This window comes from Manis javanica, chromosome 8 (genome assembly GCF_040802235.1).
Source record: "Manis javanica isolate MJ-LG chromosome 8, MJ_LKY, whole genome shotgun sequence".
NCBI classification, from domain to species: Eukaryota; Metazoa; Chordata; class Mammalia; order Pholidota; family Manidae; genus Manis; species Manis javanica.
This window is the reverse complement of record NC_133163.1, coordinates 91,792,434-91,815,292: the sequence shown is the minus strand read 5'-3', so window position 1 is coordinate 91,815,292 and position 22,859 is coordinate 91,792,434. Positions and strand designations below refer to the sequence as shown.

Here is a 22,859-nt window from a genome sequence, read left to right as displayed (position 1 = left end):
GGGCTGGTGACCAACCATCCAGTTGGCATGGTACCATGTCAGTAGCCACAGGGTCAAGCCCCGAAAGATGGCCCAGCTGTCAGTGCAGACAACTATACAGGAGGGCTCCTGGGTGATCATAAGCCATACTGCCCACAACTCAGCCCACTGACTGCTCTTCCCCTCTCCATCCTCCATCCATATTGTCTCAGTCTTAGGATGGAAAGCCACAGCCCTCCACTTTGGGGGCTGCCCACAACTAGTGTTGTCTGTGTACCAAGCATCTTCAGGTATAGGGGCTTTTCCCTCCTGATAAGGAGTCTTGGCTACCAAGGGCTGAAAAGCAAGTTCTTCCTGCTTTCCACTGGTATAGGTCACGGGCCCCAATAAGCATTGGAGTTCTCCACTTAAGGGGCTAGTAGAGAGGGCGCTGCACTGATGTAAATATGCGCCCCATTTGGCCAGTGTAGGTGTCTGTGCCACACCACTCCATGGCTTTTGTGTCCAGTCTCACACCCACCCCGTGATCAGATAGGTGGTTATTACCTTGGTTGGAGCTGTTCTGGTGATGGGCTCCGTAGCCAGGAAGGTGTGGTACACAGCACCCAGTTGCTTCTCTATCAAGGTGTACCAGACCTCTACTCCATTCCATAGTTGTGACCAAAATCCGATAGGTTGCCGTGTCCATTCAAGCCACTGCCAAAGACCCCATCCATAACCATCTTCGGTTACACGAAAATCTAGTTCACAGGACTTTGATGAGTCCATTACATTCAAAGCCTATGTGGCCTTACCTGTCCGCTTGGCAGCAGTAAAAGCAGCTGCACATGTCTCATCCCAGTCCCACCTGATGCCCTTTCGTATAAGGGCTTCAGAATTTGTGCCAAGTGTGGGATAAACTCTCTCCAGTGGTCCAAAAGACCCAAAAACTCTTGTAATACTGCCATAGTGATAGGGGTGGGGAAAGCCTGGACCTTGTCTATGACTGCTTCAGGAACAACTTTAGTCTTATCCAACCAGACAACCAAGAATTTCACAGACAAACTGGGTCCCTGAACCTTGGTGCTGTTCACAGCCCATCCTTTTTCCTGTAGATGTTGCAACAGTCTAGGAACTGCCCCTTCTAAATCTGAAAGAGAATCAGATGCGAGCATAATATCATCAATGTAGTGATAGAAGCTCACTGTTTGCGGTTTCTTCCATGTGGCCAAGTCCTGGGCTACAAGCCCATGACAGATGGTGGGACTGTGGAGGTATCCCTGTGGAAGGATAGTGAATGTCCACTGTCAGCCTTCCCACATGAAGGCAAACTGTTCCTGACTTTCCTGTGCTATGTCAATAGAGAAGAAAGCATTAGCAAGGTCTACTACATAATGATACATTCCCAGTTCATGGCTGAGGGTGTATGGAATATCTGCTATAGAGGAACAGCAGCATGCAAAGGGGGTGTGACTTTATTCAATTTCCTGTAGTCTACAGTCATACACCAGGAGCCGTCTGGCTTTCTCACTGGCCATGCCACACTGGAGAATTAAAAGGACTATGAGTGGGCTTTATGATGCCCACCCTATCCAACTCATGTAGAGTTTCTCCAATTAATACTGCTTAGTATTTGTCACCTGCTGAGGTACAGGCAGAGCTACATACAGGTGGGTACTTAGCATGTTCCCTCAGAACTGCCTTTACCACACATACCCTCAGTCTGAACTCCCCTGCAGTGGTCTGTAACCACAGGCCCTGTAGGATATCTACCCAAAAATATATTCAGGGATGGGAGAAATGTACACAGTACACTCCTTTGGGGGTAAATGCCCCATTCCCAATGGGATTTGGGCTTTCTTCATTCTAATTGCCTTACCCCCATAGCCATCTATCATAGCAGGGGTCCCAGGAAAATGTTCAGGGTTGCCACGAATCAAAAAACACTCAGATCCTGTGTTCACCAGAGCCAGGACATGTTGTACATTCACAGGCGGACCAATGAATTGCTAATTCTGCATGTGGCCTCTGGTCTCCCCAATGTCCCCCAAAGTGGGGACTTCGACCCCCCACCCCTCAATCGAATCACAATGCCCAATCATTCTGTGGAGGTGAGGGCTCGGGCGAATCCTAAGCACTGTCTCCCATGAAGTTTTGCAGGGACACAGGCCGGGCATGAGGCCTTGACTCTGGTTTCTGTGTCCTGGACCTCAGAGGCTGGAACTGCTGCTCTGGCTCTAATTGGTGCCACAGTTCTAATAATATTCTATTGGGATTCCCATCGAGTTTTTCTTTCACTACCCTGGCCTTTATCAAATCCACCCACATCTGGATCCTCGAGACCTTCATGGGGCCTTCTGCACTTCTTTCAGTCATGGCCTGTACTTCCCTCCATGCCCTTATTATTTCAACTTCCCCCAGATCTGCTAAAGTATGAGTAGCCTCAGCTATGGGGTGCCCTAGGTGGGGGGGGCAAGAGTATTCACTAGGGACCCAAAGAGAGATGTGAGAGCTGAATGCAGCACCAGGTTTCTCATTCTTTGAGTGAACACCTCTCATCAGGGTCCTGGGGGTCCACATTATAGATGATGTTTTTCATACCCAGTTCCCGCAGTACCTGTTGGAGCTCTGCATATGTTTTCCAACTACTGGAAAAATATGGTAAATCACCCTGATTAGGCCAAACTACCCTTATGGCAGCTGTCAGCCATTCCAGGAGTGTCTGATTCCCTGAGGCGTGATGGGCATTTTGCAACTGCTGCTGGAGGGAAGGGTGAGTCATCAGGGAAGCCATTCTACTCATCTCAGTACCTGACATAACAATGTTTTCCACCCCCACATCCCTGAGACGTAAAAGCAGTGTAGACAGAGGTTTCGATGGCCTCTGCCTATACTGGACGCTCATGTTCCACCAGGGCATCGTGGGTATTGGGGTGGAGCACTGAGTGGTCCACAACCTGGGGAGGGGGCTGCTCCTCCTCCTAAGGAGCCCACAGTTGTTTCCTTTTTATTTTCTTAATTACAGCTGAGTGGGTCTTTAAAACAGAAGATGGTACCTCCCGCGGTGGCCTAGGTAGCAGATCTGCCAATGGCCCCTCCTCCTCCTCTTCTCGCTCGGGCTTCTCCACCATTTCCAGGGCTGAAGGCACTACTCTTTCCTTCCCCTCCCCCACAGCCTCCTGCAACACGGCTTTTCCTGATGCCTCCCCACTTGCCGCTAAGGAGTCTTCTAGGAGTGTGACCTGTCTTTCAGTAACTGTCTCTCTTCTTTAATAACATCCCATAGGTTTTCACCCAGCTCTTCCAAACGATGCTGAAGTGTGTCTCTCTCCCACCTAAGTCCCTCTCTCTCCTCACTAACCCTCTTGATAATCCTCTTTCTCCTGTATAATATTTTCCACTATCTGGATGAAGAGACCCTACAATGCCAGCCACTACACAGCCCTCTAAGGTCTCCAAGCAGTCTTCCAACTCATGGAGGGCTAACTCCGCAGCTTCTGGTGTTTCCACCCTTCCCCAGTTCTGGAGAAGGCCCCACCCCTCTAAGAGGTACTTTACCCAGACCAATTCCCCACTAGGGGTTCCCAAATTGGAAGCACCACAGCTGGGGGAATAATAACAGGTGAAGCTGCACCCTTTGCTGTTGCATCCATTGAGGCCTCTCCACCATCCACAGGGGGGCTTCCAGGCATTTCCCCACCATTTCTCAGGGCAGCCCTTCCAAAGGTTGCACTCATTATGACAGATTTCAGGTTCAGAGGAATCCTGCCAACTTCCGCCAGATTTAAGTCCAGGGAGGCAAAATCCTGGGTCAAAATACCTCTAAAAACTGAAATCAGTCAATGGGAAAAATAAAATTTACAACATGTTTATTGCTTACAAACTGCAGTCCAGCGCCATCTCTCTCTCCCCCTGCTCCGGCAGAAGCCAGGAAGCAAGCAAGCCCCTCCCCTTAACCTCTCAGGTTCAGACACGTCCTCGTTGCCCAAGTAATTATCCATTCACATGGAGATGAACGTCTCTCCACCCTTGAGGATATGCAAATGCACCAAAGCCAGGCGAGATATTCTGGAAATGTTACAATTTTACCCACATGCACTTAAATTGGAAGGACAGCAATTGGAGTTATTTCAGCCATCTGCTGCCACAAAAAACCTAAAGATCACATCAACACACAGTGGACAGCAGATCTGAATTCATACAAGGTAACAGACTATGTCCTGGTGACATCATTTAAACTACAAAATCTATGTCTGAAGCCAGTGCTTTCCCTAGATTTTCAGTAATGTAAGACAGAATACTCTCTTTTTAAACTAATTTGGGTTGGGCTTTCTGTTACCTGCAACAAGATTTTAAAACAATATAGAAGCTCCCCTAAAATCCGTAATAGTTCATATTTCTCTCTAATTTTTTTACAAGAATTCTAGCACATTTTAAAATAAAAAATTAAACCATATCCCAACATTTTAACATAAGTAAGTCATTTGTTTCTAGTTGATATACACAAGCCATTCAATGCTTAAGCTGATAATCATTCTATTCTAAAATGATCCTTACCACCACATCCCCCCAACATGGATTTACACAGCATTCCTACAAGCATCATGAGAGTACATGGACACAACCAGCCCTTGATCACATTCCTCCTAGGAGCCTTTACCTAAAAAGGGACTTCAACTCTGCTGAGGACTTCAATCTCTCATCCAGAATATGTCTTTTGTTGCCCTTGCTATTAACTTTATAAAAAGCCTTTACCACCTCTTTGAGATCAACTCACATACTATCTGGGACTTTAAACCAGTTTCAGTACCAAAATAACTTGTGTCAAAGTTTAGACAATTGAGCCCAATCAGTAACTTCCAACATACAAAGGCAGTAATATCCCTACTATGATCTACCTTTCTTGTCTAAATGTCCTCAGCCGTGGTTTCTTCTATACTGTCACTACCCAAATCTTTTCCATTATGCCCAAGAGAATAACCATTCACTTGTTACTGAACCCCCGTCTTCTTCAATCTTTTTGAACAATGCTCCTTCCATTTGTTTACCTTGACTTAAACCTGACTCCCCCCTAAAGATTTTGAATTCACTCTCTTTACTATAGTCCATGCCTTCCCAGAGCCAGAAGTGATTGGCATTCACGTGCCTTTCTACTGCAGCTTCTAGATCATGATCATCCCCCTTTATGATCCACCTTCAAAATCTATTTTTTCCTAGAACCTTCTGATCCCTTAAGTCATACCTCCTCATTCACAGAAGACCTGGGAACCTAGTTCATAGTCTTCTTTACTACTCAGTCTCTTATAAAAATTCTGGGAGATTTCAATGCCCATTTACTACCAGAGTAAATGGTAGGTGAAGATGACCCATCAAATTACTGTACATCAGAATTCACAGACTGGTAAGCTCAACTCTACTTTAGGCACACATTCCTCAATTCTTTACTCTGCATCTTGTCATCATTTGAAAATGTCCTTCCTCAATTATTCAAATAGCTGACAAAAATCTTACTCTGGTCATACTTACTCTATGATTTTACAGAAACCTCCTATCCCTTGACTCCTCCCATTTCCCCAAACCTGGATCCTATGGGAGGATATTTAAATCTCTTAGCAGTAACTTCAGATTTGCACCCCTTTCTCTGAACCCAACCACAAAACCACAGCTCTAGGTCAACATTGCTTCTGAAAACTGAGCTACTCTACAAAGAACAACCACACTTGACACACTGATACTACTATGAAGTCTCTAACTTTAGTCCTTTAAAATAAAATTGGTAAACTCCCTCTTTTATTCCCCTCAACAACTCTTGTAATCATTTTTTCAACTCAACACACCCCCCCCCCCCCCCCCCCCCGTCATCATCTCCTGCCCAGGACCTTCACTCAGAACCAATAACCTTGCTTCTAATCTTACAGAGATAAGTTATCAGGCACACCCTCCCTCCACCCCATATTCCTACCTATAACCTTATCTATATTCATACCTCTCTTTACCTATTATTTCAGGCATCCTTCATTCTGTTCAGAGCCAGCCCATCCACCTAGACCCTTGACCCACACTGTGACTCCCACCCACTTCCTATCTCCTTCAACACCTGTTCTATCAGCCATACCACATCTTCAATCTCCAACCTCTCTTCCCCTATTAGCACATTTAACCCCTCAGCACATGTACAAGGTCAGGTTTAACCTAAACCTAAAAAGAAAGTCCTTTCCTGGTTCCCACCCAGTCGCTTCTTCCTCTTCTCAGCAAACCTTCATCAAAGAGATGTTATTCTCTTTTTCTCGTTCTTCTTCCCTCCCTCTTTCCCTCTTCCCCCTTCTTATTCTCTTCCTCCTTCCCAACTCTCCCTCTCTTCTCTTCTTTCCCTTTTCTACCTTTCACTTCTCCATTATTTCCTCTTTCACTCCCTCACTCCCTCCTCCTCCCCTCTCTGTCCTCTCCCTTTTTCCTTTATCACCTACCATTTACTCTGCCACCAACTGTAAGGGGGATTCCATTCTTAAACGCCTACTGAAACTGCTCTGTCACCACAACTTCTTCATCACGAAATCAAATGAACACTTGTTCTGTCTTTATTTTTCTGTACCAATGTACTGTATTTGATATTTGACACTGTTACTGTCTCCCTCTTAAAATTTTCTACTCATTAGCAAGTTGGCCAGCACATACTAGACACTCAAATATATTTGAATAAATGAGTAAGAGTACAAAAAAAAAAAAACAATACCAGGCATTTCTCTGCCTGGAGAATGAGTAAGAGTCAATATCCAATGAAATATTCATGGTAATTAACTACGTCAAGGGCCCAATTAGACCAAGCAGCACGTATCAGTAGTGGAACAATCAGCTCAATGACATGACTTTCTTCTGTCATTCTCATCATAGAGAAATCATAAATAGAAACCCAGGACTGACTATAAGCAAGGGAAAAATAATGGAAATGCTAAAGGAATCTAGAATGCTAAGAAAAGCACAATGTGAACTTTTTTTTTTTACTAACACATGACAGACTCCCTACATTTGATAAAAACATACCTGTCTGTCATGAGGAAATAAATAAAGTGGAAAAGAGCTAAGCATAAGTCAGTCTGAAGCACCAACCAAACTTAAGAGATCAAAAGTAAACATGGGCGGCCCCGGGCGAGTCCTGGCTCAGATGCCTGCCTCTCAGGCTGACCCCGGCGGGTCAGCAGTGAGCCTCGTCCACGGACAGTCCTGGCGTTCCTGGATCGGCGGCCACGGCCAGCTTAAGAAATGTATAAAAACTCCAGAAATCCCTTCTAAACATGTTAGGAACTGGGTCCCAAAAGTCTTGGAACAACGACGACAAGGTCTGGAAACATATTTTACAGATGAGTGAAGTCATTTGATGCTTGTCTTTCTCTGCCTGGCTTATTTCACTGGGCACAGTACCCTCTAGCTCCATCCATGTTGCTGCAAATGAAGACCTGAGCAGACATTTCTCCAAACAAGAAATACAGATAGTTAATAGGCACATGAAGAGATACTCAACATCGCTAATCATCAGGGTATTTACTTAATCAAAGGAGAATACCTTAAAAAGAGTTCAGAAGCATGGGCAGGAATTCCTGGTTCTGAGTGCACTCTGTCCAGGCGACCTTTGCATAAGATCATGTTCTACAGCTGAGAGAATCTGGTAAATGTCATACCATCCTAGCTCTGAATCTTTTTCTGCCTCCTACCTCACTTTGCAACCCTAGTCAGATATCTACACTTCTCACCTTTCAGATGAACAACACGGTGTATTAAAGTATCATCACCATGCTGGTCATTAGATTCCGAGAACTTATTAGTCTTAAAACTGTAGAGCAAGTGATTAAACATCAAAAAATGGTCAACTTCACCTTCGGGAACACATTCTCTCTCATGGGGTTCTCTGATATCCAGGAGATCCAGATCTTACATGCTGTACTCTTTCTGCTGATCTACATGACAGCCCTCCTGGGGAACCCGCTCATCATCATACTCACCACCGAGGACCCTAGGCTACACACCCCGATGTACTTCTTCCTCAAGAACTTGTCCTTTCTGGATCTCTGCCTCATTTCCATCACTGCCCCCAAAGCCATCACGAACTCTCTGACGAGCAACACCATTTCATTTCTGGAATGCATGTCACAGGTGTTTTTCTTCTTCCTCTCAGCCACTACAGAAGTAGCGCTACTCACGGTCATGTCCTATGACCACTACATGGCCATCTGCCACCTGCTCAGATACGACATCATCATGAACCATGGAGCCTGTGTGCAGATGGCCGCCTCTTCATGGGCCAGTGGGGGTCTCAATGCAATTCTGCACACAGCTGCCACCTTTTCCATAGCCATGTGTGGGTCTCCTGAAGTTCATCAGTTCTTCTGTGATGTCCCACAGCTGCTCTCTCTTGCCTGCTCTTATAACACTGGGGAACTGGTAGTCATTGGACTCAGCCTAGTGTTAGATTTTTCTTTATTGATATTTCTTAAATCCACATCTTCTCCACTGTGCTGAGGATGCCCTCCAGAGAAGGCAGGTGCAAAGCTTTCTCAACCTGCCTGCCTCACCTCATTGTTGTGACTGTTTCTCCCTTCTGGGTTTTTTGCCTATTTGAATCCTTTACCCAAATCTCCATCACTCTGGGGCTTGCTAGTTTCTGTTTACTATACCATGCTGCCACCCACCATGAACCCCCTCATCTCAGCCTGAGAAATAAGGATATGAAGGTGGCACTAGGCAATTGAGAATGAGCAGACATTGTGCATTAAACTGGAAGAGTTAATATCACATAGATCATGATCTTTTCATTCATTGTCATCATTCTCTGAACAATCTGTTGCATAGTCTGGCAATGATACTGGGTATATAGTGCAAAAACTACCATGAGTGATCTGATCATGCTCGTTAGAGTCCTGCTAAGCATCATCCCCGACCAGATCAGGTGGATAATGAAACATGGAGGATTCTATCTGGAATGGGGCAGGTATGTGCTGACCTTCTATTTGTGATTCCAATGGGGACTCATTTCTTCTGTGGAAATGGGACACTGGACAGTATGCTGGGATATCAGAGATAAATGTGGACTTTCTTGGATAAACTGCTTGCATGATCACTCTCAGGAGAGGCGATATCTGAAATTCCATGTGCAGCAATATTTACGATTCATTCTCAAACTAAACGAACTCGACAGAGGCAATGGCCGCACAACATTGTGAATGTGCTAAATGCCACATTAGAATGGTTAATGCTGCAATAAGTGGTTTTCACCTCACCAATAAGGCCTAAATAAAACCAAAACAACAGCCTGTTGTAAAAAAAAAAAAAGTAAATATGAAGTTTAGTTTTCAAGTTACGAGAAGTAAACTAGCGAAAGCCACACATGAGAATGTAGAATTCCTGCTGTCTCATGCCAAATTTAAACCACAGAAAGTTCACTTTACTTTGTTTCTAGGTAGACTTCTTCCCATACATTTTCCCTTAATTATTCCCATTGTCAATGTTTTAAATAATTTCCGGTGCTAATGTCAGCAGCAATACTTATTAAAACACACTCCTGACTTGTAAAGAAACCTTTCCAGATACAAAATAAAGACTCAGAGACATAAGGCACCCAAACATCATGGTTCTAAAACACCAGAATCCTTTGTACCTTCTTGTTTGGAGCATTCTGATTTAGTAAGCTTTATATACTCTACACAAAGAAAATGGCTTTACTAAACACCTGACTACTAACCAAAGCCTATAGAACTGTATAGCATTTTAAGTTTCTAAAGCACTTTAACATATACTTGTTTCATTTTTAACTCACATCAAGGCTATGAAACAGGCGAGGCAAGCATTAATATTCTTTTACAGTGAGAAAACTAAAACTTAAGTTGTTCATCGATTATAAATCACATACTAAAAAGTTGTAATCAGGCATGATCTCCTCCAAATTTTATCTTCTCTCTCCTACTCATGTCCTCAACCATTCTTACCTCATTCCTATCCATCTTAAAGGAAGACGTATTTCTCTTTTCTAAAACTAATCCCCACCATTAAGCCTAGAACCCCAACCTCTTGCAGAACCTTCAATTAACTCCTTTTTCCAATCTACAATGTCTCCCTTTCTATTAGCTACATCTCTTCATTCTATAAATATGTTCAACTCTTCCATTCCTTACTTAAAAAAAAAGTTCCTCAACTCTACCTATCCCACCAGCTGTGACCCATTCTTTCCCTGATAAACTCTCAAAGTCTACATATGTAGGGCTTGTATGATACTTTGATCTCTCCACTAAAACATTCCTTACTAAAGGTCCCCAGTGAATTCCTAGTGGCCAAATCCCATAACCATTCTTCAGTTCTAAGTTTTCACTCTTTATCCTAAGGTATTTCACACCAGTGACCACTCTTCCCTTCCTAAAACTTGCTTCATCCATGGGCTCTGCTACGTCCTTCTCTCCTTAATCTCCTACCACTGACTTCCTTCTTCATCTCCTTTACTTAATGCTCATTCTTTGCAAATTACCTACATGTTGGTCCTCTGTAGAGATGCCCTCCTCCTCTTCTCTCTTCAGCTAAACACTCTGAACATTCTCTTCAACTCCCATATCCTTAATCACTTACCATATGCCTACAATTTTCTAAACTCTAAGGTCTCTACACACCCTTTCATTCTTTTAGGAAGAAGCTAGAACAAAAGTGAGTATTCATCATTCTCTGGGCAGGTAGGAGGAGAAGAGGTAGATGAGACCATTTTCTAAGCTTAGAAACAAATCACAATGAAAACTCAGATTTGACAGCATAAAAAATTTAAAGTTCTGCAAACTAAGACAAACAACATGGAAAATAAAGAAAACATATACATACATATTTTAACTACATGCATACCCATAAATATACAACAAAAAATAAATGGAAAAATCAGAAAATTTACAAAACTTTTTAAACCACTGAAAATGTTCATAATTACTACCAATTAAAGAAGTTAAATTCAGGCCAATTAATTATTTTCTTAATTAAGATATCATTGATATACACTCTTATAAAGGTTTCACATGAAAAACATTGTGGTTACTACAGTCACCTATATTATCAAGTCCCCCACACACCCCATTGTAGTCACTGTCCACCAGCATAGTAAGATGCCACAGACTCATTACTTGTCTTCCCTGTGCTACACTGTCTTCTCTGTGACCCCACACACACCATGTGTGTCAGTCATAATGCCCTTCAATTCCCTTCTCCCTCCCTCCCCACCCACCTTCCCTCACCCCTCCCCTCTGGTAACCACTAGTCTCTTCTTGGAGTCTGTGAATCTGCTGCTGTTTTGTTTCTTCAGTTTTGCTTCATTGTTATACTCCACAAATGAGTGAAATCATTTGGTACTTGTCTTTCTCCACCTGGCTTATTTCACTGAGCATAATAACCTCCAGCTCCATCCATGTTGTTGCAAATGGTAGGTTTTATTTTCTTATGGCTGAATAATTGTGTATATGTACCACATCTTCTTTATCCAAGTCATCTACTGATGGACACTTAGGTTGCTTCCATATCTTGGCTATTGTAAAAAGTGCTGCACTAAACAGAAGAGTGCATATGTCTTTTTGAAACTGGGATCTTGTTTTCTTTGGGTAAATAACTAGGAGTGGAATTCCTGGGTCAAATGGTATTTCTATTTTTAGTTTCTTGAGGAACCTTCATATTGCTTTCTACAATGGTTGAACTAATTTACATTCCCACCAACAGTGTAGGAGGGTTCCCTTTTCTCCGCATCCTCGCCAGCATTTGTTGTTTTTTGTTGGAGATTATTTTATTGATATTGGCCATCCTAACTGGAGTGAGGTGATATCTCATTGTGTTTTTAATTTGCAGTTCCATATTAATTATTTTTAATAATGAGGCAGTCCACATAGCTTTCATAAAATTTTTTAAACTGTCCTTTAACTCTCCAAACTAAGAATTACCATTTTAAGATCTAGTTTTACTCATGATCTAAGATTGTGTTAGCTTTTTGTGTGGATGTGGTTTCATAACTTCATTTGACAATCAGAATTTTGTTTTCATCCACACTGACTCTGGAGATTTTTTAAAGTGGTGACAGGTACACAGATAACCTTTCCACCCTCACTGTTTTCCAGAGAACCACACAAGATTATGATACGGGACATTCCTCATTCCTTTGGCTCAGACAGCTTTGTTGACCCTTGTCACAATGTGCACATCTGTTGGTGTGTAGAGACCACAGATGAGGAGTTCCCATATCCTCTATGGCAAATTCCCAAATCTCTTTGAGTGCCCAAAGGGCATGCTTCTTGAAGCCCAAGCCATAGGTGTGCTTCTGAATAGCAATGGTATGTTCTCCAGTCACTATTCTGTGATGGCAGAACAGCCCTTCTTCTCCCACCCTTTGCAGGAGCCATTCTGCCAGGCCCAAAGAAGCAAAGAAGGGCACAAAGTATTTTGCCTTATGTATTAGTTTTTAAATAATATTATGGTATGTTCTTTACAGTCAGAGCCACCCCTACCATATGTCAGATACTCTTCTAGGTACTAAAAGATACAACAATGAACAAAATAAATTAAAAATCACTGTCCCCTGGAAGAGATTCTAGTATGGGGGTGGGGAGGAGAGACAAACAAAAATAAGCAAATATGTGTTATACACTGATTAAGCACAGGAAAGGGAGACTAGTAGTGCTTGGAAGAGTTACAAGTTTACAAGTTGTGGTTAAAGCTTCACTGGGAAGAGGACATTAAAGACTTAATAAGAGGTGAAGGACAAAGCATATCAGGGAGAATATTTCAGGCAAATGCCTTCAGGTGAGCTTTCCCAGAAGGTTTGAGGGACAGCAAGGAGGCATGAGGGCTAGAGAGAAGTGATAGACAGCAAATAGAAAATGAAATCAGAGAGGTAATCAGGAGAGAAGGAAGCATGTAACTAATGTCTACCATGGACCCTGAGTATCTCCACGTATTTCTGCTGAGTATGCCAAACCACAAAGCTTAAATGTCCCAATTCTGAGCCACTTCTGTAGATACTAACATAGGCAATTAGTAAGTCAAGGTAAGGAGACCACAGCATGACTACTGAATAACTGCTCACGCCCAGTGGGTGGGTGAGGCACTGGAGGTTTGGGGACAGAAGGAGACCAAGGCTCAGTTTTGGACAGGTGAAATCTGAAATGCCCTTAGTCATCTAACTCAAAATGTTGGGTAGGTAACTGAATATAAGTCCAGATTTCAGAAAAAGGGCCAAAGCAGGAGATAAAAATTTTAAAGTCAATGTGACTAAATTGAGCCAAGGAAATAAATGAAGATTTTTTTTAAAAATGATGACCAAGGTGTGAGGCCTGGCATATTCTACCATTTAGAGGTAGGGAATTTAGAAGGAACTAGCATACACCAAGCAGAAACCCTAAGATAAGAGAACTAGGAGAATGTGACATCCTGGAAGCAAGTGGAAAAACTGTTTCAAGAACAAGGAAATATTCAACTGTGGCAAAGCTGCTGACAGATCATGTGAAATGAGGAATGAGGAATGACCACTGGATTTAGCAATGTGGAGATAGATGGCCACTAAGTACAATTCCAAAAGAGTAGTAGGGGCAAAAGCCTAGTTGAATTCAAGAAAAAATGGGAGGAGATTAATTGTAGGCACTGCAGTTAAGAGTTGCACTCCAAATAAAGATTTACTTATTGAGTGAACAATGAATGAATGCATGATACCTACTCCTGTCAAGTATGCAGTTGAATTAAAATACTTTGCTCATGGAAATTTAAAAAGTACAACCTCTTTGAAAAGAGTGCTAACACACACCCAACTGGATTTAAAATGTCTAAGATACACAGACAGATAAGATATACAGTATCTCTATAAGGAATACACCAAAATATTAAAGCAGTGGTTATCACAGCATTGTAAGATTAAGGCTGACTTGAGTTTTCTTCTTTATAATATCCCTAGTCTTTAAATGTTCTACAATGAACACATATAACTTTTATAATAAAACCTTTTAAATGATCATATCCTCTCCTCAGAATATAATGTATTGTTCCTAGGAAAGAACTTGAAACTTAGAAAAAGTTTTATACCCCAAAATTTTTATCATGGTTTATTAAAACAGTAATAGCAACACCCAAGTTTCCAACAACAGGGGCATAAAAGTTTAAGGAATGTTCTCTCAATTAAGTATTAAGCAGTCACTTAGAAGGATGTTGGTTAACTAGAAAATGTTTATATTAAAATGTTAATTGAACAAAAGTGGATAATGGAGAAGTCATATGTTTTTCCCTCCCTAATATTCTTGAAAACACAGTAAAATTATTTTTAAAAGGTAAAAGATGATAATGAAGACTAACGGAAGAAAAAGAAGAGACAATAGGAAAGAATGCAACAACAAAAACTGTCAACAAATTTTTTGGAATTTAGAAAAACGTTGAAGTGATTTAGCAGAAAAGAAGAGTGACAAATTAAATGCCTGACAAAGGGGCTACCAAAAATAAACAAGCCATTTCGCACTTTATTGAGTAAATGTTTGAGAGCAGTGTTCACTCATGATCGTTTCATTCCACACATGTTTTCTAAAGGCCCTTTAGGTGCCAGATTCTGTGATTATGCACAGACAATACAAAAGTGAAAAAGACAAAGTCCTTTAAAAGGACCCCACCTCCTTGTCACTATATTTCTATTTTGAAGTTCGTAAACTAGGATACTATATTCTACCTGTAATTACACCAATACTGTCAGGAAGCCGGCAGGAATGCTGCACTGAACACACCAACTCTAGATAAATCTAAGGAATGATACCAAATGTCACTGCACACTGCCTCAAGAGGTGTGTAATTACTCAAATTAATGAGACCTCTTTGGAAACCCTTAAGACTCTTAGATTTAAAAACTAAATTTAAAGATTTAGGCTTAATTTAAGAAAACTTAGATTTAAAAATTACCTATTAACACATTTAGTGTTTTCCTTTTAGTGTTCACTGCTTTGAGTTTTCATGTTTCTAGAGAGATTTATGATATCCTTCTTTTAAAGAAAAATTAAAAATTAAACACTCTATCTTTTACAAAAAGTATGACTTACTTAATTCATCTTTTATCTGGTGAACACCAGTGGGAAATATTTCCATTCAGAGTAACCATGTTACAGGATTGCTAAAATGAGTGAGGGGGGGCTTCCCAATAACATTAAATTTCATCTGCATCAATGATTAGAGAAAGTGGATAGAGGCCAAGGGTTAAATGCAAGGTGACCATCATTAAGCACACCCTTAATCAAAACAAGAAGAGTTCCTAGCTGCACAAAAACCAAGAAACAAATAGACAATGATGACTTACATCTTCCACATAGAGATTATGCAATATTTGGATAATTTATAATGGTTGTCATATCACAGAAAAACATCTCTAGGTGAACAATCAGCCAATCAGCCAGTCATCCCCAGCTAAATGGTTTCCTAGATTACAACTTAATAGTTATTATCAATCTCCTAATAGCAAGGTCCTTCCTACCACAATATGCATCAGCGTGTTATAAATTAAGTAATAGCAGCAGTGGATTATCAAGAGCCTTTGGTCCATGCTTGCCGAGGCAGCACATATACTAAAATTGGAATGATACAGAGAAGATTAGCATGGCTCCCCCTCTGCAAGGATGACACGCAAATTTGTGAAGTTTTTCATATTTTATAAACGAAATCTGAAGGAATTCAACACCACTAAATCAGCATTACAGGATATGTACAAGGGACGTCTCTAGATGGAAATGTTCTTAAGCCTAAATAGTTTTCACCAGTTAAAAAAACCCAGTGAATGTAGCAGACCAATTACTTACCAAGCAAGTAAGAAACTAAAACAAAACAAAAGAAGTAAGATCAACAATATACAAAATCAGTCAAGGGATAAACAAAAAATGCAGATTATAATACCTAATACATAAAGTGTGGAGGAGGAAGAAGAATAAAAAGAAATATTTTTAGATCGTGTCTTAAACAGAGTGATCATTAACTTACTATAGATTGTTACATAGTTAGAAAACTATCCACGACCCTTACGGTAACCATAAACCTAAAGCCTGTAACACACACACACAAAATTGAAGAAAAAAAAAGAAATCTAATCACAACACTGAAGAAAACCACCAAGTAACAAGAAGAGTAAAAGAGAGGAAGAAGGGAACAAAGAGGAGCTATAAAAACAACCAGAAAACAATAAAATGGCAATAAATACATACCTATCAATAATCACCTTAAATGTAAATGGACTGAATGCACCAAAAAGACAACGAGTGGCAGAATAGATAAAGAAACAAGACCCATCTGTATACTGCCCACAAGAGACTCATTTCAGACCTAAAGGCATACACAGACTGAAAGTGAAGGGATGCAAAAAGATACTTCATGCAAATAATAGGGGGGGGGGGAAAGCAAGAGTAGCAGTACTTATATCAGACAAAATAGACTTCAAAACAAAGTAACAAGAGACAAGGAAAGACATTACATAATAATAAAGGGATCAGACCTGTAAGAGGATATAACAATAATGAAAATCTATCCACCCAATATAGGAGCACCTTTATATGTAAAACAAATACTAACAAAACTAAAGGGAGAAATAGACTGCAACTCATTCATATTAGGGGACTTTAACACACCACTTACATCAATGGGCAGATCAACCAGAGAGAACATAGATAAGAAAACAGAGGCACAGAACAACACATTAGATTAAATGGAACTAACAGATATCTACAAAACATTCCACCCAAACGCAGCAGGATACACATTTTTCTCAAGTGTACATGGAATATTCTCCAAAATAGGTCATATATTAGGCCACAAAAACTATCTCAATAATTCAAAAGGACTGAAATTTTATCAAGCCATTTCTCAGACCACAATGATATGAGACTGGAAATAAATTATGCAAAAACAAAAAAGCCCACAAACACATGGAGGCTAAACAGCATGCTTCTAAATAATGAATGGACCAATGACCAAAACAAAACAAATCAAGCAATGTATGGAAACAAATGAAAACAAATTTCAACAGTCCAAAATTTGTGGGATGTCACAAAAGCAGTTCTAAGAGGGAACTACAAGTAATACAGACCTACCTCAAGAAACAAGAACAATCCCAAATAAACAGTCTAAACTCAAAATTAACTAAACTAGAAAACAAACAAAAATGAAACTCAAAGTCAGTAGGAGGAGAGACATAATAAACATTAGAGCAGAAATAAATAAAACAGATAAAAATAAAATAATAAAAAAAAATCAATGAAACCAAGAGCTGCCTCTTTGAGAAAATAAACAAAATAAACAAAGCCGTAGCCACAATTAAGAAAAAAGGAAAGGATACACAAATAAACAAAATCAGAAATGAAAAAGGAATGATCACAACTGATACCACAAAAATTTAAAGATTATTAGAGAATACTATGAAAAGTTACATGCCAATACATTGGACAACCTAGAAGAGATGAACAAATGTCTAGAAAAGTGCAACCTTCCAAGATGGACCCAAAAGGAAAAGAAAATCTGAACAGACTAATTACAAGTAACAAAATTATAAAAACTGGTAATCAAAAACTCTCAAAAAACAAAATTCCAGGACCAGATGGCTTCACAGGTGAATTCTACCAAACATTTAAAGAAGAGCTAATAGCCATCCTTCTGAAAGTATTCCAAAAGGTAGAAGAGGAGGGAATACTTCCAAACTCATTCTATGAGGCCAACATCCCTGCAATACAAAAAACAGACAAAATACTCCAAAAAAAGAAAATTGCATACCAATACCCCTGATGAACATAGATGAAAAATCCTCAACAAATTATTACCAAACCAAATTCAAAAATACATCAAAAGGATTATCCATAGGAAAAAGTGGAATTTATTTTGGGAATGCAAGGATGGTACACAATATTTGTAAATCAATCAAAATGATACACCACATTAACAAAAAGGATACAAATCACATGATCATCCCAACAGATGCTAAAAAGGCATTTGACAAAATTCAACATCCACTCATGATATCCACTCTCAACAAAATGCATATGGAGAGATAAAAACTCTCAACAAAATGGTAAACCTGAAAACAACCTGAAGGCTGAAGAACAGACTACCTACACTGGAGGAAGAAGAGAAGCTCTCACCGTAAAGTGCAGAGGTGCGATCAAGCAAGACCCAAGCCTTCCCCCAACCCTACCCTACAGACAAGAGAAAGAGGAACGCAGCAGTGAAGGGACAGGAGTCTAGGAATGTTGTACACCTGGCCCTGGAGTTCTCCAGAAGCATGAGCCCACATTACGTTGGATTCTGGTGATTAGCAGGACTGGACACCAGGAACAGGTGGAACACTAAGGGAAGCTAAGACTCCAGTTGCTTGTGGAGAACAGGCAAGCTCCACTGGTCCCACTGAGACAAAAGCAGAGGTGGCAATTTGAAAGACTTGCCATCAGCAGGAGGGGTACCAGGAGGGTTGGACAGAGCTCTCTCCTCAGGAGAAAGGGCAGATGGAGGATACTTCCAGGCCCTCCCTTACCCTAACAGGTTGGGAACTCTCAGGAGCCCCAGACACTCCATCACCCTCACCAGCAACACAGTCCCAAGACATATCCCTGAGTGCACTTCCTGCTATCCAACCCACTCCAACCAGCAGCAGCATTACACTTTGCTGCTTGGCAGGGAGAGGAAGACTCTCCCACCTTTCTCAGCAACCAGGGAAGCATCAGCAAGAGCCATCCCCAAGAGCTCCTTCCTCCCCCGGGGTCAAAGCCAGGTGCTATGGGACCAGCCCTACCCCAGAGCTGCACAACAGTTCCACTGCCCCATTAATCCTGCAGTCCTGCTATTGGCACAGGGGAGGCAAAAGGTGGCCCTGCCCACAGCAAACCCAGCAGAGACTTACGGTTTGAGCACAAAGCTGGCTGAAGCAAACTACCAGCACAGCAGACTCAGACCACAATTGAAGACAGACAGAAAGGCAGCCCTACCTACTGCACACCAACAGCTGGGGCTCCGGCAAAGTAGAAACAACAGGGAAGACTAAAAAGTCTTGAGCTCCTGGGCACCACAGAATGTCTCCTACATAACTAGTGCTCTACAGGCCAGGAAACATAGCAGAGCCATCTAAAACAAAGGAAAAAACATGGAAACCCTGAAAAAATGACACACAGGAATATGTTCCAAACAAAACTACAGTACAGGACACCAGAAAGAGGGCTAAATTGAAACAGAGATTACCAATCTTCTTGATAAAGATTTCAAAATAAAAGTCATAAACATGCTAAAGGATCTACAGAAAAATATTCAAGATCTCAAGGAGGACTTCAACAAGGAGATAGAAAAAGAGCCACTAGAAGTTGAAGAATACAGTATCTGAAATGAAAAATACAATGTAGGGATTTAAGAATAGATTACTACAGGTAGAGGAGACACTGTATGAGACGGAAATTAGAGAACAGGAACAAAACAAAACTAAAACATACAGGGAAAAAAGGTTCCCTAGAAAAGAAATAATAGTAAGAGAGCTGTGTGACCACACCAAATGAAACAATATTCACACAATAGGGGTAAGAAAAGGAGAAGAGGGAGACAAGAGAATTGAAAGTTTCTTTCAGTAAATAATTATAGAAAAACCTTAACAAAAGGAACCCAAGGAAGGCAAAACCTAGACATAACAACTGAGATGGCAAAGATCAAGGATAAGAAGAGAATGCTGAAAGAAGCCAGAGAGAGAGAAAAAATTTATTATAAAGGAAAGAAACCTCATCAGGCTATCAGCAGGCTTCTCAGCAGAAACTTTACATGCCAGAAGGACATGGCATCATATATTTAATGTAATGAAACAGAAGGACCTCCAACTAAGAATCCTCTACCTGGGAAGATTATCATTTAAATTAGAAGTAGGGATTAAACAATTTCCAAATGATCAAAAGTTGAAGGAATTCACCACCCTAAGCTAGCCCTATGAAATATGTTAAAGTAACTGCTGTAGATGGAAATATTCCTAAGGCTAAATAGCTTTCACCAGTGAAACTAAGCCCACAGTAAAGGTAGTAGACCAATTAATTGCCAAGCAAGTATAAAATAAAAACAAGAGAAGCAAAATCAACTATACACAAAATCAGTCAAGGGATATAAAAAAGTACATGTATTATGACATCTAATACATAAAGTGTGGAAAATAAGAAGACAGACTCTATATCTTTTTACACTGATAAATAGTAACTAGACGTAGTGAGGCTTTCATAATATGGGTAACTGTTAAACAACTGTATTGTACATCTGAAACCAATGTAAGATTGTATATCAAGAATACTTTAATTTCTTTTGGATATCATTAATCTACAATTACATGAGGAACATTATGTTCACTAGACTCCCCCCATCATCAAGTCCCCCGCACAAAGCCCATTACACTCACTGCCCATCAGCGTAGTAAGATGCTATAGAATCACTACTTGTCTTCTCTGTGTTGTACAGCCCTCCCCATGTCAGCCCCTACATTATGTCTCCTAATAGTAATGCCCCTTTTTTTCTCCTTATCCCTCCCTTCCCACCCATCTTCCCCAGTCACTTTCCCTTGGGTAACTGTTAGTCTATTCTTGGGTTCTGTGAGTCTGCTGCTGTTTTGTTCCTTCAGTTTTCTCTTTGTTCTTATACTCCACATATGAGTGAAATCATTTGATACTTGTCTTTTTCCACCTGTCTTATTTGACAGAGCATAATACCTTCTAGATCCATCCATGTTGTTGCAAACGGTAGGATTTGTTTTCTTCTTGTGGCTGAATAATATTCCATTGTGTATATGTACCACATCTTCTTTATCCATTTATCTACTGATGGACAGTTAGGTTGCTTCCATTTCTTGGCGATTGTAAATAGTGCTGTGAAAAACATAGGGGTGCATATGTATTTTTTAAACTGGAGTGCTGCATTCTTAGAATAAATGCCTAGGAGTGGAGTTCCTGGGTCAAATGTATTTCTATTTTGAGTTTTTTGAGGAACCTCCATACTGCTTTCCACAATGGTTGAACTAATTTACATTCCCACCAGCAGTGCAGGAGGGTTCCCCTTTCTCCACAACCTCACCAACATCTGTTCTTGTCTGTCTTTGGGATGGTGCCCATCCTAACTGGTATGAGGTGATATCTCATTGTGGTTTTAATTTGCATTTCTCTGATGATTAGCGATGTGGAGCATCTTTCCATTTGCCTGTTGGCCATCTGAAATTCTTCTTTGGAGAAGTGTCTGTTCAGATCCTGTGCCCATTTTTTAATTGGATTATTTGCCTTTTGTTTGTTGAAGTGCCTGAGGTCTTTATATATTTTAGATGTCAACCCCTTAACAAATCTGTCATTTATGGATATATTCTCCCATAGTGTAGGATGCCTTTTTGTTTTAGTGATGCTGTCCTTTGCTGTATAGAAGCTTTTCAGTTTGATACAGTCCCACTTGTTCATTTTTGCTTTTGCTTCCCTTGCCTGGGGAGATATGTTCATGAAGAAGTCACTCATGTTTATGTCCATGAGATTTTTGCCTATGTTTTTCCTAAGAGTTTTATGGTTTCATAACTTACATTCAGGTCTTTGATCCATTTCAAATTTACTTTTGTGTACAGGGCTAGACAGTAATCCAGTTTCATTTGCTTACATGTAGCTGTCCAGTTTTGCCAACACCAACTGCTGAAGAGGCTGTCATTGCCCCATTGTATGTCCATGGCTCCTTTATCATATATTAATTGACCATATATGTTTGAATTAATATCTGGGGATTCTATTCTGTTCCACTGCTCTGAGGCTCTGTTCTTGTGCCAGTACCAAATTGTCTTGATTACTGTGGCTTTGTAGTAGAGCTTGAAGTTGGGAAGTGAGATCCTCCCTGCTTTATTCTTCCTTCTCAGGATTGCTTTGGCTATTTGTGGTAAATGTGGTTCCATATGAATTTTAGAACTATTTGTTCCAGTTCGTTGAAGAACACTGTTGGTATTTTGATAGGGATTGCACTGAATCTGTAGACTGCTCTAGGCAGGATGGCAATTTTGACAATATTAACTCTTCCTAGCCAGGAGCATGGGATGAGTTTCCATTTGTTAGTGTCCTCGTTAATCTCTCTTAAGAGCATCTTGTAGTTTTCAGGGTATAGGTCTTTCACTTCCTTGGTTAGGTTTATTCGTAGGTATTTTATTCTTTTTGATGCAATTATGAATGGATTTGTTTTCTTGATTTCTCTTTCTGCTAGTTAATCATTAGTGTACTGGAAAGCAACAGATTTGTGTATTAATTTTGTATCCTGCAACTTTGCTGAATTCAGATATTAGTTCTAGTGCTTTTGGAGCGGAGTCGTTAGGGATTTTTATGTACAATATCATGTCATCTGCAAATAGTGACAGTTTAACTTCTTCTTTACCAATCTGGATGCTTGGTATTTCTTTTTTTCATCTGATTGCTGTGGCTAGAACCTCCAGTCCTATATTGAATAAGAGTGGGAAGAGTCGGCATCCCTGTCTTGTTCCCGATGTTAGGTGAAAACCTTTCAGCTTCTCGCTGTTAAGTATGATGTTGGCTGTGGGTTTGTCATATATGGCCTTTATTACGTTGAGGTACTTGCCCTATACACCCATTTTGTTGAGAGCTTTTATCATGAATGGATGTTGAATTTTGTCTAATGCTTTTTCAGCATGTATGGAGATGATCACGTGGTTTTTGTCCTTTTTGTTGATGTGGTGGATGATGTTGATGGATTATCAAATGTTGTACCATCCTTGCATCCCTGACATGAATCCCACTTGATCATGGTGTATGATCCTCTCAATGTATTTTCCAATTTGGTTTGCTAATGTTTTGTTGAGTATTGTTGCATCTTTGTTCATCAGCGGTATTGGTCTGCAATTTTCTTTTTTGCTGGGG

At 40.6% G+C, this 22,859-nt stretch overlaps 1 protein-coding gene and 1 non-coding gene across 6 annotated transcripts in view; one reads left to right on the top strand and one right to left on the bottom strand.

Moving 5' to 3' along the window:
* MGA (MAX dimerization protein MGA) overlaps window positions 1–22,859 on the bottom strand; it is a 210,131-nt gene that overhangs the window by 133,003 nt on the left and 54,269 nt on the right. The window lies entirely within an intron of this gene.
* LOC118972488 (U6 spliceosomal RNA) lies at window positions 15,525–15,634 on the top strand. The gene has a single exon (XR_005061506.1). It is a non-coding gene; the product is annotated as a U6 spliceosomal RNA (small nuclear RNA).